The sequence below is a fragment of the Glycine soja genome, chromosome 6 (assembly GCF_004193775.1).
Source record: "Glycine soja cultivar W05 chromosome 6, ASM419377v2, whole genome shotgun sequence".
Classification (NCBI taxonomy): Eukaryota; Viridiplantae; Streptophyta; class Magnoliopsida; order Fabales; family Fabaceae; genus Glycine; species Glycine soja.
In genome coordinates this window covers 43,072,931-43,084,685 of record NC_041007.1, presented here as the reverse complement: position 1 = coordinate 43,084,685, position 11,755 = coordinate 43,072,931, and positions in this window count along the sequence as shown.

Sequence of the window (11,755 nt, the reverse complement as noted above, 5' to 3'; positions counted from 1 at the left end):
TGAAAGTTTGATATGGTTCTGGAATTCGAGGTCTAGTGCCTCCCGAGAACAGAATAAGCAGAAGGAAACGAGGAGAAGAAAGAGTAAGGTAATTGAGTAATTCGTAGTATATATTCCTTTTGCTTGTTATTACATGGTAATATATAGATGGGATTCATGCTGAGCTGGAATAACTAAGAATCCTTCTAGAATATGTGTATAACAGAATTGTATAACAGAATTGGATTCCTATAATCAACAATTAGTTAATCAAGCAAGGCTTTGTATCTGTGCGTGTCTTGATGCTTCTTAAACATAGTCTTTTAAGTAGCTGGGCTTGATGATCCTTCTTTTGGATTTTCCTACTTCTTGCACCCCCGCTTTTCCCACTTCTGCTATGCCCTGTGTCTCTTCTTCCTCATGTGCATAATCACCTTCAGCTTCTATTCCTGTAACATCCCTTGGCCCTTGCAGAATCACCTTGTCCTCAAGGTGATAGTCACGACATAGCTGCTGCCAATTCTCCCAGGAAGTTTCATCAGGGGAGAGTCCTTGCCATTGGACCAAAACTTCCCAAGGACTGTGAGGGTCAGAGGAAGCTCTGCGGGACCCGAGAATGGAAAGGGGTGATATGAGAGGGTGGTTCTCATGAAAGTGAGGTGGTAATGGCGGTGGTGTGGTGGACTCCGGGTTGCCGCGGAAAAGTTTGAGATTCGAGCAGTGAAAGACAGGGTGTATACGCACCCCCTCAGGCAATTCCAGACGGTAAGCAACGGGGTCAATCTTGGCAATGATTTTGAATGGCCCATAGTAACGCCGTGCAAGTTTCCCACCTACTTCATGAGCAGCCTTTGCCGATGTCTGTCGGTATGGCCGGAGTTTAACGAGGACCCAGTCACCTATTGCATATTGAATGTCGCGGCGATGTTGGTCAGCATAGTGTTTCATGCGCTCTTGGGCCTTCACTAACTTCTTTTTAATGATTTGAAATGTAGCTTCGCGCTCAGAGAGCAGGTCCTCTACTGCAGCTACCTTCGAGGAGCCTGTAACATAGTCCGGAATACTGAGTGGTTTTCGGCCAAAGGTAATTTCATAGGGAGAGGTTCTTGTGTTGGCCATCCAAGAAGTGTTATGAGACCATTCTATCCAAGGGAGGAGCCTTCCCCAGCTCGTGGGCTTCCGATGAACGAATGCCCGCAAATACTGCTCTATTACGCGGTTCAAGACTCCAGTTTGCCCATCACTCTGAGGGTGATTGGCGGAGCTCATCCGGAGGTGGGTTCCACTGGATCGAAACAGCTCCTGCCATAGATGACTGATAAAAAGAGGATCACGATCCGATACCAGGCTGCGCGGGATACCGTGAATTTTGACCACCAAATCTAAGAAAAGCTTTGCCACAGTAAGAGCAGAGTGATTCTGAGGTAGCATACCTAAGTGTATGCCTTTGGAGAAACGGTCAACTACGACAAGTAGCACCGAGTTGCCACGGTATGGTGGTAAACCACCAATAAAATCAAGAGATAAATCTTCCCAGGGTCGGCTTGGCACAGGGAGAGGGCACAGGAGACCAGCTGACTTTTGGTCTCATATTTCGTGACCTGGCAGTCAACACAATTGGCGACGAAGTGGGAGACGTCATCTCAGAGGTCCGGCCAATAAAAATTGTGCATGAGGCGAGCTACTGTCTTTGCAATTCCAGCGTGTCCACCTGTGGGTGTGGTATGGAACTCGTGGAGCAAGGTTGTGATGATGGGCAAGCCTTTGGGTAACCAAATGCGACCCTTATAAAGTAATAGTTTGTCAGCAATTGTGAAATCAGGGAATTGGTCTGGGTGTTCTTGGACCTTCTTCATCTGTTGTTGGAATGTTGAATTAGAATGGAGTTGTGAATGAAGTTCAGTCATGAAGGTGAGGCAAGGGACAGATAGGATGAGGCAAGCCTGTGAATCACTTTCCGGCAACCTGGATAATGCGTCAGCTGCTTGGTTATGGATGCCCGAGCGATATTGGATATTGTAATCGTATCCGAGCAAGCGAGCAAGGTATGTATGTTGTTCAGGTGTCTGGACAACCTGGGTCATTAATTCTTTCAAGCTCCGGTGGTCTGTGAGAATAGTGAAGCTATGGCCGAGAAGGTATTGTCGCCACCTCTTCACCGCGGTGGTGATTGCAAATAACTCCCTGACGTATGTGGAGGCCCTTAACATCTTTGGACTGAAGGCCTTGCTGAAAAAGGCGATGGGGTGGCCCTTCTGTGACAAAACGGCCCCCATACCGATAGCAGAAGCGTCAGTCTCCACCGTGAAAGGCAAGCTGAAATCAGGTAAGGCAAGAACTGGAGAAGAGGTCAAGGCTTGCTTCAGGGAGTCGAAAGCGGTCTGTGTGGCGAGGGACCATTGGAAGGGGTCAATGGTGGTGGCCTTAACCAGGGGGGCAGCAATGGCGGCGTAACCCCGTATGAAACGGCGGTAAAATCCAGCAAGACCCAAGAAGCTTCGTAGAGCTCGGATGGAATGGGGTGTGGGCCATTGGGCTATGGCAGCTATCTTCGAAGGAACTGGTTCCACACCTTTGTGAGAGACCAAATGGCCCAAATATTCGACCTGTGGCTGGGCAAAGAGACACTTAGAAAATTTAAGAACAAAGTGGTTCTGAAGAAGCACCTGGAAAGTGGTCTGCAAGTGATGGAGGTGATCACTGAGGGAGACGCTGTAGATAAGGATGTCATCGAAGAAGACGATGACAAAACGTCGTAAGTATGGCCGGAAAATGCTATTCATTGTTGCCTGAAAAGAGGAGGGTGCATTACAAAGGCCAAAGGGCATGACCTTGAATTCAAAATGCCCGTGGTGGGTACGGAAGGCAGTCTTGGGTATGTCCGGCGATTGCATACGTATCTGATGGTATCCTTGTAATAAGTCTAGCTTGGTGAAGCAACGAGCACCCCCGAGCTCATCCAACAGTTCATCGATCGTCGGAATTGGGAAGCGGTCTTTGATCGTGAGAGCATTCAACGCGCGGTAATCCACGCAAAACCACCATGTACCGTCACTCTTCTTCACCAGCAATACCGGAGAAGAGAAGGGGCTAGTGCTGGGTTGAATGATTCCCTTTTGAAGCATGGCCTCTACCTGCGTTTCGATTTCGCGTTTCTGGTAATAGGGGTACTTATAAGGTCTGACATTCACTGGTGTAGCTTGGGGAAGCAGGTGAATGTTGTGATCAGTATCGCGAGCCGGCGGCAGGGTGTTGGGGTCCTGAAAGAGAGCAGAGAATTGGTGGAGGAGGTTATGCACAGCTGGGTCAATATCGGCAGGGATTTTGTGCTCAGGTTCCTCGGGAAGCACCGTGATGTGGAAACAAAGGTTTTGTTGATGACGGCAGAGTCGCCGGAATTGTGGGGACGAAAGCATGCTGCGATGGGCCTCCGGATCACCTTGGAGCTCGACGAGCCTGCCATCATAAAAGAATTGCATGCGAAGGTTAGTGTAATCAGTCAAGACAGGGCCCAAGGATCTTAACCATTGTACTCCGAGAATGACATTGGCTCCGGCAATGGGGAGCACGTAGAAGTTGACGGTGAAGGACTGATTCTGAAGGTCAATAATAATGGCTTCGCAAGTGGTGTGACATTCAAGATGCTGACCATTACCCACCATGACCCGGAGAGGGGTAGTGGTGCGACAGGGAAGACCCAATTGAGCTACAAGCTGTTCTTGGATGAAATTGTGGGTGCTCCCACCATCAATGAGCACGAGAATGGGATTGCCGGCAATGGTTCCGACGAGGCGGATCGTTTCGGGCGCGATATGACCCGCAAGAGAGTTCAAATTGATATGGGCTGATGGGTCAGGTAAATCTATTGGGCTTGGTATCGGGTCCTGGGGGTCTATATTAGAACCCGCGGTCTCCACAGGGTCATCCTCATCCGCAATCAGAAGGTGAACCCTAGGGGCGCACCTGTGACCCTTGTGGAACTTCTCATCACACGAGAAGCAGAGGCCGCGCTTGCGGCGGGAGGCCAATTCGTCTGGGGTTAGGCGGCGGAAGGTGGGGGTTGATTGTGGTGGTCGCGGCGGAAGGTGAAGCAGAGGTGGTAAGGGTGTACCACGAGGAGAGGCAAGAGGGGTCGCGGGTGGGGGTTGCGGCGATACCACTGGTGGGACTGGGGGGGGGCCGTGGTCGCGGCGGCTGACGGAAATCATGGCGGAGGTCGCAAAGCTTCTCTTCATGGAGTCTTGCGAGACCGGCAGCTTGGGCCACCGTCAGAGGTTGATTGACCATGACCTCACGGCGGATCTCCAGCACTAACCCAGAGACGAAGCAACTCAAGAGAAAAGGCGCCGGAAGACCGATCACTCGGTTGGCCAACGTCTCGAACTCAGATAAGTAATCTGCAACTGTGCTTCTTTGGGTCAATTTGAATAACGAACCTGAGGGATCCTCATATTGGGAAGGGGCAAAACGGCTTTGAAGGGCCTGCAAGAAAACCGGCCAAGAGGTGAATTGGCCATTGCTTGACATCCATTGGAACCAAGCAAGGGCCCTTCCCTCCATGTAAAAGGCCGCAATCGTGATTCGGTCGTGGTCCAGGGTACCGTGGTACTCGAAGAACTGGGTGATTTTGAAAATCCACCCAAGCGGATCAGTGCCGTCAAAGCGCGGCACGTCTAACTTCAGTCGGTGTAAATTTGCAGGAACCGGACTACGAGGAGGAAATGGTGGAGACGCAGAAGGAGTGACGTGCTGGAGAAGGTCCTCAATGCGTGAGGCGAGGCGGTCAAGGGCAGCTTCGATGCGGTCGTTGTTGGAATCAGCCATGGGAGCGGGAAGAACAATGAAAGCACCAGTGATATGGTTCTGGAATTCGAGGTCCAGTGCCTCCCGAGAACAGAATAAGCAGAAGGAAACGAGGAGAAGAAAGAGTAAGGTAATTGAGTAATTCGTAGTATATATTCCTTTTGCTTGTTATTACATGGTAATATATAGATGGGATTCATGCTGAGCTGGAATAACTAAGAATCCTTCTAGAATATGTGTATAACAGAATTGTATAACAGAATTGGATTCCTATAATCAACAATTAGTTAATCAAGCAAGGCTCTGTATCTGTGCGTGTCTTGATGCTTCTTAAACATAGTCTTTTAAGTAGCTGGGCTTGATGATCCTTCTTTTGGATTTTCCTACTTCTTGCACCCCCGCTTTTCCCACTTCTGCTATGCCCTGTGTCTCTTCTTCCTCATGTGCATAATCACCTTCAGCTTCTATTCCTGTAACAAATTTTATACAACATTAACTTGATTGGGTAACCCTGATGTGCAAAAGGATAAAAGAAAGGTGAACAATCAAATTTTAAAATATGCAAAGATAATATTTTATGGCATCCAATACGAAACCAAGATTGCATGGTAAAAGATAAATCGAAATCTTGACATTGAGTTTCAACAACCTATCTAATACACAATGGAGTGAATTTAACAGAAGCAAAAATTTTTGTCATGCAGCACTTCAAACACTTAAAATTTGTAAGTTACAGGATAAAGGACAACCAAATAAAAAGACCAATGTAAGGAAAGCAAGAAGGAACTACGAAACTAATAACAGTTAAAACTTATAATGTTTTCATGTTTTCTTTCTGCTGCAATCAAGACTCGCTCACTTCAACAACCAAATCCAACATGTAATAAACATAAGCAGGCCTCCAAATACCAATCACGTGAAAACACTACCTACATATTTTCAGGTCAGATCTACCCAAATTTAAACCAAGAACAACAACCCCCTACATTTAAGAAACACCATATTGAGGAAGCAATAATCTAAATTCTAAAACCTTATGGCTATGCACAATAAAATAATTGAAATAGGAACCAACATAATCATTGTAAAACATAACAAAATCATGAAAGGCAAAAAAAAATGGTAATAGAATAACAATACCTTCTTCTGTAATGCTTCTGCTACTGCCTCTTGAGCTTTAAACTGCGACATGCCCATCCTACCAATTAGACAGACTTACTCAAAGAAAGCGAGGACGAAGACCTTTTTGAGGTTATAGAGTGGATCCAGATTAGACATGGCAAGAAAATCCGTACCCGTGGGTACCCGCACGAACCCGTCCCAACTTTGACGGGTAATATCCGAGTTGACCGGGTATGGGTTCGGGTTCGGGTTTTCCCCGATAACCAAAAGTCGGGTACGGGTACGGGTATGGGATTCCTGTACCCACCCCGACCCCGACCCCGACCCCGACCCTGAAAATAACATAAATAAAAAATAAATAAATAGGGTCTGCAGTCTGCACATTAAAAAAGCTAAAGCCAAGCCACATTCAGATTTAACAGCATCCTACCTCCTACCCCCAACCCTAACCCTAACTTCAGACCTTGAATCTTTCTCTTCTTCTTCCTTCAGGTAATCAGGTATGTGTCTGATCAGTACATTGATTTTATTTTATGTTCCTTGCTTTGGATTGAATGTGGATTTTCATTAGTGGTCTCTTGGATATAGGAGGATTTCCCCTAAGAGCTGAACACGGTGTTGTGCTTTGTGTAGTTGCCCAACCACATCACCATAGGTTTTCTATCTAAAGCTTTTTCTTCTTAAAATGTTTGCTTTTATGTTTTTTGTGGTCTGGTATATATTTTTGTGCTTGAGACTCTCCCTAATGCCACCATTAATTTGATGGTCTGGCATTGCACTATTCCTGGCAAGGCTGGGGTGCGTTCTTTTTCTCTTCATATCTCTTTTCTGTCTACACTCGCTTTCATCTTCGATGCTTAAATATCTCTGTATTATTGATTTTCTATTTGGCGATTGGGGGTTGGGGAGGATGACAGGGATTTGAAGTAAACTAAAGGGATTGATCTTTGCTATTCGTTAATTTATAAATATACAGCACGACCAATGATTCCAGGTGTAAATACAGAATCAATTTGGTTAGTTTTGGATGTTTGCCCTCCAAGAGTTTTGTGTGCTTTAGAGCCTTATATGTGATGGCAGATGCTTTTTTCTTATTACTGTTACTGATGGTATGGCACAGCAAAATTATAATTTTGCGGTCACATAGTTTGAGGATGGTAAAGTTGTTTGAAACTGTTCTAGTTGTGTGATGTTTCAGGCATAAGCCTTATATATTATATAAATAACTTTGAAGGTACATGATAAGAACCTTGAGAGAACCACACTACAAAATCTAGCCATTGTAATATGTTTTTATTCCACAAAATGTAATGTGATGTGAGTTCATATCTCAACCTTTCCCATAATCCAAGGATGTATTTAGAGCCACTTGATATATTTTGCAGTTGAGATGATCTTAAGTTTTGACTAATCTCCTCTGTTGAAGTTGACTCAAGACAATAACCCCCATTATCTATAGAGAATATTTAGCTCAGTTCCTGCTTTTTCTTGGTCAGTTTTTTATACTCTAATAGTGGATTATGGAAAGTATTTATTGAGTTTAGGGGCTACTGCACAATTCTGCACAATGGAAAGTAAACATTTGGATTTTATATTCAGGATGGAATTTACAATAGTATCTCTTTTTCTATATATACATTAAAAAAACTAGGAATTAATTGGAGTAATGTACATTGATGCACAGCTGTTATAGGTTGTCCAAGCCAATTTACTCGAGCAAGTTGGGATCTAGAATCCATCGGAAGAGCTAAACTAGGAAATGACCAATCACATAGGGAATCTTTCGAGCTAAAGTTGAAAATAATTCAGTCAATATTAATTTCAGTACTCATATCAGGATTCAACTTTACATAATCTAGAAGCCAACCTCTTTGCGTGTGATACCAAGGTTGTGTATAATTAACCTCCCTATACCTTAGGATAGCAAGGAGCCTTTTGACATATGTTAGTTTTTTACAGCAAACGATATTTAAAATTAATTTTTCTGGTTGGGATGAGAACCATACACCCAGGAAACAAGGGGGAAAGGAGGGAAAACCAATGCCATCTAGGTGCTTATGATTGACCTTTTGCTTTTAACATAATTAAGGTCATAGAAATTACTCAAATATTCTATCACTATGAGCTTATTTCAGTGAGTCATGTTCTCTGACTTCATGCCTTGTATTAGATTCGCAAATGAATGAGTGAATTGTTCAATAGTGGACATTGTTATTTACTTCATGGTAATTTTTCTGCATGTCATATGTTGCAGACTGATTGGGAGGGTGGATATTTCCCACTAACAATGCACTTCAGTGAAGATTACCCACCTTCCCTTTTTGCTTCTTTGCACAGTCTAATTCATAATATTATTACCCACATATGTTACTATTATTAATACTCTTTTGTATGAAACGCCTCTGTCAATCTGACTTTGCATGGTTGTTGCTGTTGTTGCATTTGTGTAGTGTAATTAGCCAATCAGCAAGGATGATGTACTTTCTTAAAATGAACATCATCACATAACAACTAAAATATACATACCAAAGCCCAAAGAAAAATAAGATTTTACAGCAAAAGGATGAAATTGGGCCTGTTTGGTTAGAGAAAAAAAATTGTTTCCATTTCCTCTTTTCACAAATAATTACAAAGGTGCTACAATTTTTCACTTCATTTTCGATTTTAAAGATTTATACAAGTGATAAAGACAACATGTTTGCATTGTTTCCCTTCCTGTACTAATATTTGAAAATAGAAAACAGTGTAAAAACCAATGTATATTTTTTGTAATTACCTATAAAATCAGGAAAAAAAATTTATTAAACCAAACAGACCCTTAAATGAAGGAAGCCTGCCTTAAATGATTGGCCAATAGAGAAATCAGATTTATTTCTTGTCACATTTTTACTGCTATATAGGGTTTTGAAGTATTATTCTCTACACTAGTTGCCATGGATTATTATTTTATTCATGTTTGTTAATCTGTATTGTATTAATTGCTTTGTTTTTAAAATAATAGCTTGTTGTTGAAGTTCATGGCAGAAAATATGCAAATTGAAGAACCTAGTTCACACCAACCAACTTCACAATCTTCAGACCATCCTACTCCGCTATCTTCACACCAACCAACTCCAGTAGAAAGTTCTACCGGTACAGCTGAAGGTCCTAATAATGAACCTATGCAACAACCACCTAGCATGGAGGTGGATGACCATGGTGTATCATAAACAAAAACTGGAGGAGGGAGGCTCAAAAGTATTGTGTGGAACCATTTTGATAAGATTAAAACTGTTGATGGGCAAGACAAGGCCCAATGTAAATACTGCAAAAAGCTTCTCGGGGTAGCATCAAAGAATGGAACAAAGCATTTGCATGCCCATATGGAGAAATGCATTCAGAAAAGGTTACATGACAAAGGGAAGGGACAAACATTTCTTATTCCTAAGGTTACACAAGGTAGACAAGAATTGACTGTTGGAGGTTATAATGAAGAAAAGGCAAGGAAGGATCTTGCATGTGCTATTATCATGCATCCACTTTCAATAGTGAATCATGTTGGGTTTAGAAGATTTTTAGCTACACTCCAACCACAATTTCAATGTCCTTCACGAAACACTATAAAGAAAGAGATATTTAATGTTTATGACTTTGAAAAATCAATTGTTATGAAGCTGTTGGATACAAATGAAGGAAGGGTGGCAATTACATCAGATATGTGGACTGCAAGCAACCAAAAGAAAGGGTATATGGCTGTCACAGCTCATTACATTGATAGCTCATGGACTTTGCAAAGTCGCATTTTGAGGTACTAGCAACATCCTTAATTTTATAGCTTCCCAATATATTGTGTTGGATATTTTTTTATAATTTTTTGTGTTAGATATTTTTGTGTTGATATATTGTGTTAGATCTTTTTCTGTGATAGTGTAATTAAGCTATTTTTGTGTTGATATACTAGGTTCATTTATGTTCCTTCACCTCACACAAGTGAAAGACTTTGCAATGACTAGTTGAGTGTTTGCTGGATTGGAACATTGATACAAAATTGTCCACTATCACTTTGGATAATTGTAGTACAAATGATTGCATGATTGAAAAAATTAAGAATAAGTTGCAATTAGACACTTTAATTAAGGAAGGAGCGTTTCTTCACATGCGTTGTTGTGCACATATCTTAAATTTGATAGTAAAAGATGGTTTAGGAGTTGTGAAGGATGGAGTGGAAAAAATTCGAGATAGTGTAGCATATTGGATTGCAACACCTAAAAGGCTAGAAAAATTTCAAGATACTGCTAAACAATTGCGAATCCCTTGCACCAAAAAGTTGAGTTTAGATTGTCCAACTAGATGAAATTCAACTTACAAGATGCTTGATGTTGCAATATCATATAAGGATGTGTTTTCCCGATTAAAGCAGCGTGAAACTCAATACTCTTGTTTTCCAAGTGATTCACAATGGGAATTTGCAAAGGAAGTGTGTAAGAGGTTGGCCATATTTAATGATATTACAGAAATGATTTCTGGTACAAAATATCCAACTGCCAACATTTATTTTCCTCAAATTTGTGAGATCAAGATGGCTTTATCTAAATGGGTCAATTCCCCTAATGAAGTGATTCAAAATATGGCAGAAAAGATGTTACAAAAATTTGATTCTTATTGGAGTGTTATTCATGTGATCATGGGAGTTGCTACTGTTTTAGATCCAAGATACAAAATGGAGTTGCTTGAGTTTTACTTTGAATCAATTTATCCCATTGATTTTTTTTCTCAAGTTAATGGGATCCGAAACTTGTGTTATGATTTGGTTTCGGAATATCAAGCCAAAAAGCATCAAGATTCTACTAGTTCTTTTGAATCACAAGATGTGGTTAGTGATGGAAAGAGTAAATTGTGTGATTATGATAGATACATTGAAAGAAAGAAAAGGGCAAGAACCTCAACTATGAAAACAGAGTTAGATCATTACTTAGAGGAGGAAGTTTTGCCAAGAAGTTCAGATTTTGATATCTTAATGTGGTGGAAATTTAATGAGTTAAAGTATCCAACACTACAAGCAATTGCAAGGGATGTGTTAGCTATTCCGATCTCCACTGTAGCTTCTGAATCGGCATTTAGTATTGGAGGTCAGATATTAACTCCTCATCGTAGCCGACTTCATTATACTACTTTAGAAGCTTTGATGTGTTCTAAAAGTTGGTTATGGAATTCAGAGAATGCAGGTAAAATTCTGAATGCTTATGTGATACTTTATGAATTGCTTATATTTTTAAAACTTATAACTTGTTATTTATTATTTTATAATTATTATTTATAGGTTCTAGATCAATTGAAGAATCAACTTTTACTCATGAGATTGAATCTGATGATGAAGGTATATTCACTTTTAGTTGTTCTAATTTTTTTTAATATCATTATACATATCTAATTTTTCAAAAATATAGGTGGATCTTTGGTCAGTAACATTACTCAATGTTTGCAAGATTAGTAGACATTATTGTTGATCGGTAAAGTAATAACTATACTTATTTACTAATGTGATGTGTGATTTTAAGATTTGAAACATCTAAAATATGATGTTTGATTTTATAAATACCAGGTTGAGCGCTGAAGAAGAAATGTTGATGACATCTTTGGTGAAGTTGGTGGTTATTTTGATGATGGACATTGTTTTCATTTTCTATTTATTTCTAATTTGGTGTAATTTGAACTAATGAACATTTGAATTATGTTGTTTCATATTTGACGTATTTTATTTACCTTAAAAAATTATGGAATCATGCTAGACAAATGTGTTAGTCTTTATTTTATTTATTAGTAGTTAATTTTATTTTAGAATTTTTACATAATTTAATATTCATTTCTTAAC